The following is a 6,940-nucleotide window of genomic DNA, read 5'->3' on the forward strand; positions in this document are numbered from 1 at the left end:
AAACGCAAATCATTACTGATTAACGGATATTTTTGAAAATGTTTGTTATACATTTTTTTCGAGATTGCCACGTGGGCGAAACCGGAGTCCACTTCAAAATTAAATTGCATTTTATCTATCTCTAATTTAATTAAAATAGGTTTTTCGTTATGGACATTTTCTGTTTTCTTATGAAACATATTTTGTACGGATGTCTGGGTGATGTTCGTGGGACCGTGCAAGGGTTTATCACTGATAATGAAGCACGAGTCGTCGCTATCGTCCAAACCTTCGAGCGCGTTGTCTTTTAGAAAATTTTGACCCATGTTATTCTGCTTACACAAGGGTGCTAAATGTCCTTTTACTCCGCATTTATGTCAAAAACAATTGCGGTAGGCACACTCGGACGATTTGTGGTTGGAACGGCTACAAACTGAACAAGAATGGAAACTGTTTTCGATCTTAGTTTCTTTTGGGGGGTCCTTGAATTTGACTTACCCCGGCTCCGACGAAAAATACCTGGTTTTTGATTGTTATAAAACAGCTCTTCTGGTTCTCTCTTGATTTGTGTGGATGTATCTTTCGACGCGCGTTTTTCGTGGTCAAAAAATGCAGTTTCCTTTGCCAATGCGATTTTTTTCATAAACTGGAAGGTGCACTTGCTACTTTGAGGATTTTCCTCAAATAAGCGGTCACTAAAACGCACATCATTTAAGCCAACCGTGAATATATCCCTCATTAATTGGTCGAGAGTGATAGAGGCATCAAACCCACAAAAACTTGCTAAATTTTTTACGCGAGCCGCCCAATCACACACTTTTTCACTTGGCTCATTTTTTGTTGTGTAAAATTTTAATCTTTCCGAAAAATACGAACGCACGGGAGAAAAATGCTTTAATAACAACTTGTCTAACTCTTCAAACTTCAGCTCCGGCGGCGTTTTCGGCACGCACAAATTTTGTAACAAAACGTAACATTCTTCGTTTAATGTGTTTAGAAGTGTTGCCCGTTTTTTATCCTCATTCGTTATCTCATTCGCGACGAAAAACTGTTGAAGTCTCTCGGAAAAAATTGCACAATCTGACTTTTCCGAGTCAAATGAACCGAGGTTCCCGAGAAAAGTCGACATTTTAAATAATATTTTGGTTCGAGTGCTGACTGCTCCACTGTTATGTATTCATTTAACAAGAAATGAAACTCGACCACGACAATGCAACCGTTTACTCACAACTCCGTACAATAAGCGGCCCGGCAAGTAACTGCCGTGGATAGCCCTAGGAAAACGTACTGCATCACGGTTTACAAAAAAAACCTAAACTAAACTGCGATATAAAAAACTCGCATATAGAACACAACTGATCCAACTTTCTTTGGTAACTATCTGGAAAGCTCGCTTCCAAATAGATACTACTGCAATATTTTTATTAAAAAATATTTTGCACTGAGCCCACGCCAATTCCATGGCACTTGATGACCCAGCAATTATTTCGTCTGTAGCATACAGCGAGTTTGTTTTGTAATTTTTAACAACTCACATTTCGATGTCGATGTCGATGCATTTGGTACACTTTTATTAAGTCTAGAATGATATATGTCGGTATTAAGAGTGCAGCGATAATTTGTTACTTTTGCTTTGAAAAATTCACAGTGTTAGTTATCTTCCGACGTTTCATTTTACCGATAAATTGTGTTGATGAAAATTTCTGAACAATATCACCCAAACAATAACAACGACCTTTCGAGTTTCATTAGCAGTTTTTGAAAAAAAATAATACAAGCAAAGATTGCTTGTATTATTTTCTCGAAAGGAATACGGATTTGTATATAACAAACAAACGTTTCATGAAAATGGTTTAATTAACCAGCATAGTAATTTGTGTAATATGGATGAAACCGGCCTCTAATTAAACAACCAGCCGGAGTACATAATTGCTGAACGAGAGTCTCAGAAATGTGCCCACGTTGCCACCAGGAGAAAAAGGAGAAACAATTTCTTTAATGATGTGTTTCAAATCAGAAGGGACTTACATCCCTCCACTATGTATCTTCAAAGGCAAAAAGCAGAGAAAGTCAATATGAAGATGGTATGCCCCCAGGTTACACAGTTACTAAGTCGGAAAAAGCAGCATACGCAAATACCTCAATTTCTCCCTTATGGCTGGAAATACAACACATTCCTCGAAAGCCTCAGGGGCATTTTTAATTGGGCATTCGTCGTATGTAACCTGGGTACACTACATTACTGTCTGCCCAGTCACACGACTCAATTTTTACAGAGGTGAGACCGGACTGAAATCATATTACTACTCAGTATGCAACGCATCTATTCGAGCAAACCCAACCAGTACTATCAACAGGATGTAGCTCGCAAAGTTTTTGGGAGGAAAGGGATCAAAGGCGGCTACTGCGGACAATGCTGTCTCTGCTTTCCAATCCACGGGAATCTATCCTGTAGATCCCAACGTAATCGCCCAGTATAATCCCATAATTTGCAAAAATCTTGGAGAAGACAGACATTCACGATGCTGACACGCCAATAACTTCAGATATCGTGGGTCAGGGTTAATAGTGTTAAAAAGCGTAATCGAGAGCTAGCTACCATCTTAACTCCGGAAGAGAATATTTAAAACAATAGAAAGTTGGCAGAAAAAAGGACAGCAAAGGAACGTTGTAAGGAAGAGAAGAAAGATAAGAAATATGCAAAAAAGCAGTGTTAATGCAAGGATAACATACTTAATAGTGGACTGTATGAAAGTTGTTGCACTAACAAGTTGGTAGAAAATTGTATGATATATATACATTTTTGTAAGATGATTTCGATTATACCGACGAAAACATAACGAATGTGCTGGTGACAGAGTTATTCACGTTCTGTTTTTTGTGCGTAGGAGTACCCTGTCGCTTAATCGCATTTGTGCTAATGTTTAAAAGTTGAAACGTAAATGAAGTTGTTATTTTTACATTAACAGGCACAATCAAGCAGTCGATTCCCCATAATTAGAAGATCAAACAGAAGTTTTTTAGAAAACGAGGATGATGAAAACTACAAAAAGCAAAGAGGACTGAATCAAGTCCATCGAACGTTTGAAGTGGTTATACATGTTCTTGCGTTTTGGAAACAAAGAAGCTCCAATAATAACCCTTCATTATCGTTCTGTTACTTTTTATTAATATTGAGATGATTTTTCTTGTGTTTTTTTTATTAAGCCAACGTGGGTTGCTATTTTTACTAAATTACTGACAAGTACACAGAATTAATATATCATTAGACGCAATAGATCTAATTTTAGGAAGGAAAAGTTTTTATGCTTTTGCACGGGTTCTGTTCAAGTAACCAGTCGAAATTTGGTGGTTCGTCGATGCGAAATTATTTTGACTTTAATCTAAAAGGATCAAGTAACAGAAATAAATGTCAAAGGATCCGAATAGCGTCATGCTCTGAACAAAATGGAGGAACGGTAGGAAAAGAAACTTTCCGAATATCCCCTTACGGAGTTTGTAGTACTTAAACGAAAGGTAACTAACCCAAAAGCAAGATAAGGCATTACGACCAAATTAAATAGCAGCAAACGGGTTCCAAATCGCTGAAATAAGTAACATTACGAACCTGATGCTTGCAAAACCTCGACCAACGGAAAAGTGAAGCCAGAAAAACGGGCGATTTGCATAGTTTGACCAAAGAACAAAATAGGGCCGGGCACTTCTAACGAATCGACACGGCTAATGGAGACTAACTGTAACTGGAAATTTTTAAAACAAATTAATGCATTTGGCATATATATTATTGTTAATTTAAGGGGAGGCGTAAGGGTTTCAACCCTGAATAAAAGTATCCCCAAAAACCAAAGCACTGATCTATTCGTCCACCTATTACAACATTGGCTTTTGGCTCTTCGGCGTACGTCATATTGTCGTTCGTTCTTGCATAGCTGGAACGGCATGTCGCTAGTCCGTCCTGAGTCAGTATACGTGACTTTTGGCGGCCATATAAAAGATATCGCTAACATTATTATGGCTCGGCCCCACAGGCAACCAAAATATTTTAATGGCTGGTACTGTCGATCATTATTATTAGTTGCGCACATTGCAGTGTCATTGGAATGTAATAATTACTAAAACAAATTACTAGGCAATATTAAATTATGTGCTGGTAATAAATGGTATGATGACAGTTACGGCATTTAGGGAGCGAACTAAATCCCTTCCGATCATGCAAAAAAACGAAAATTATCACGCTTTACAAACTCGCATACCGGCTGATTGACGTATGAATAAATGGCCTGTCGTTCAGATCAAAAAAATTCAATATTATTTACTGCCCAAAGATTGATTTTAAAACTTGCAACCGTATGTAAGTAAGCCAGCGAAGCTTCAAAGGAGTCTTTTTGTCCGAACACAGAGGAAAGGATAACATTCACAAGGAAGGACAGCTATCAGTATCTGTAATAACGACTGGTTTAGCTTCCCAGTCAGAAAGAAGATCCGTGGAAAGGAAAGTAGAATGGAATTAGCACGAGAAGAATGATTCGATAGATAAAACCTAGGCACACAGTAATTTTTAAACTGATCCGAGCCCCATGTTTAATTAATTACACAAATAAAATAAAAAACTGAAGCATCCTTCAACGTTGAAAACTAAACTTTCTCGGAACTACCGGAAGAACAAATAAGAACAAAAAGAAATATCTAGGTAATTGTGGGCTAAATGAAATGAAATAATCTTATTATTTTGTGTTCTCGCGAGAACAAAATCATTTTGGTTTGATATACAAATTACAAACAGCGGAAGAGAAGTACCAGTGAGTCAAGAAGTGCATCCACGAAGCAGCAAAGGAAGCTTTAGGATACAGACATGAGAACAAGAAAGCGAACCTGAATGGTGATCGGACGACTTAAAAGATCTTGCAAACGAAAAGAAAAAGGCTTATATGACTTGGCTAAAAACTATAGACCAAGAAGATCGGAAAGCGTATGTCAGACTTAACAGGGGGACAAAAGGAACAGTATCAAAAAAGAAAAATGAGCTATGGGAAAGAAATTCTTAAGACGGAGAGAGCAGAGTAACACAGGCTATTTGGTATTTTAAATTGCTTCTACGTTACCGAATATGTAGACATTTGATAAAGACACGGTGTTGTAGAAACAATTGTCATGTTATAATATATAATTTCGTGAAAATCTGAACTTTTAGTTCTTGTTTATTTTGATAAATGGATTTTCATCAAGCAAAAGCCATCTCAGTTCAAAATTTGGGAAATATAAACCTGATTCAAAAAATGGGAAGTACATAGCAGAACTAAACTATTGAGGAACACAGAAATGGATGTTATTATCGATAGCGGGATTGAAATTCAGGTAATTAATAAGAAGGAAGTAAGAAACGAGCTAAAAGAAATGAAGAATAGTAAGGCTCAAGGATTGAGAGACTTTTCAATCGGGTTGGTGAAACACCAACCGGACATACTGATAGAAGTGTGTGTAGATATGCCTTACAAAAGAACATGACATTCCGAAAAATTGAAATCTAGCACACATTAGCTCTATCCATAAGAAGGAGGCAGAAAAGTATGTACAAATTATAGAAAAACTTTTTGCTCGTAACCTCACTACTTGTCTTCATTGATCTTGACAAAGCCTACGACACAGTACCCTTAAAACTTTTATTTAATATTTTGACGAGAACGGACATAAATGAAGGATACATTAGAGCTCTACACAAGATGTACAAGAATCCATGTAGTTAAAACCCAAATCACCTTGTCAGAACCATTTCGGGTGACAGCAATGTTAACTGTCTCCTAACTTGTTCAAAAAATTTTATACAAGAAATACTACAAAAATGGATACAAAAAGGCTCAAATATGGGTTGCCGACCACTACTTGTCAACATTATTCTTTGCTGCTGGTTAGGTACTAATTGCAAATGGTGAAGAGAATATAGATTATATCTTAAGGAAACTACAAGATGAATATAATCTAGCGGGAATGAAAATGAACATGACCAAAACAGAATACTTAAAAGTAGGTAAAGAAGACGAAGGTCCCGACTTGTGGATAAGACAGGTTAATCAATGACCTTGGTGGAATTATATCTAACAAAGGCTCATCTGTACTACAAAATTTACAATACACCACACAATTTACCAATCGTAGAACCAATAATGACATACGGATCAGAATGTTGCCAGCTAAAGAAATGGATTTTCTTAGAAAATCATGTCGCCTATCTACGTTAGATCGCATACCAACTGACGAGATTAGACGCCGCACAAATCGAATACACAGAACAACTGAACGAATTGAAACAAGACAACTGGTATGGTATTGGCATGTTAGACGAATGGAGGAAAATAAATGGCTAGAAAAGCTTTTGAATATGCTTCAACAAATAAAAGAAAACGAGGGAGACCAGCTACCACAAAAATGTTTGCTCTATTAGTATAAGAAAAAAAAATGTCGTGTGATCTATATATCTCGCTAAATTTTGAAGTCTCAAAATCGATATTCGGATTTAACGTAATTTTGGTTTATGGCTTTAATATTATTGAAAGGTATTAATTAATTTGAACGAAATATTTTACTAAGGTCTTTGCAAGAAACGCCATTTATAAGCAGAAAGAAAAAACCAACTTGGCAACATCTGCTAAATAAAGAATATTTTAGAAAAGGGAGATATTTAAAACTCTATTTTAGTTTTTGGAAAATCATTATGTATTTTATAATCTATCTATCTAGATTTGTGTCTAAAATATCTGAATATGTTTACTTAAATCTTTAAAGCTTAAAAGCGTAAATGTTATCTGGAACTGGATTGGTCAATTTTAATGTAGCGGAGAGCAAATTAGTGTCTGTAAACTTGAAAAGTTATCAAGGGTATAGGATAAGGATAGTAGCTCCCTAATAAACACTTAACAGCCTCAAACAAACAAACAATTTGATAAACTATAATTAATAAATATCT

This window comes from Cylas formicarius, unplaced genomic scaffold, assembly GCF_029955315.1.
Source record: "Cylas formicarius isolate icCylForm1 unplaced genomic scaffold, icCylForm1.1 PGA_scaffold_1__22_contigs__length_36826433, whole genome shotgun sequence".
Classification (NCBI taxonomy): Eukaryota; Metazoa; Arthropoda; class Insecta; order Coleoptera; family Brentidae; genus Cylas; species Cylas formicarius.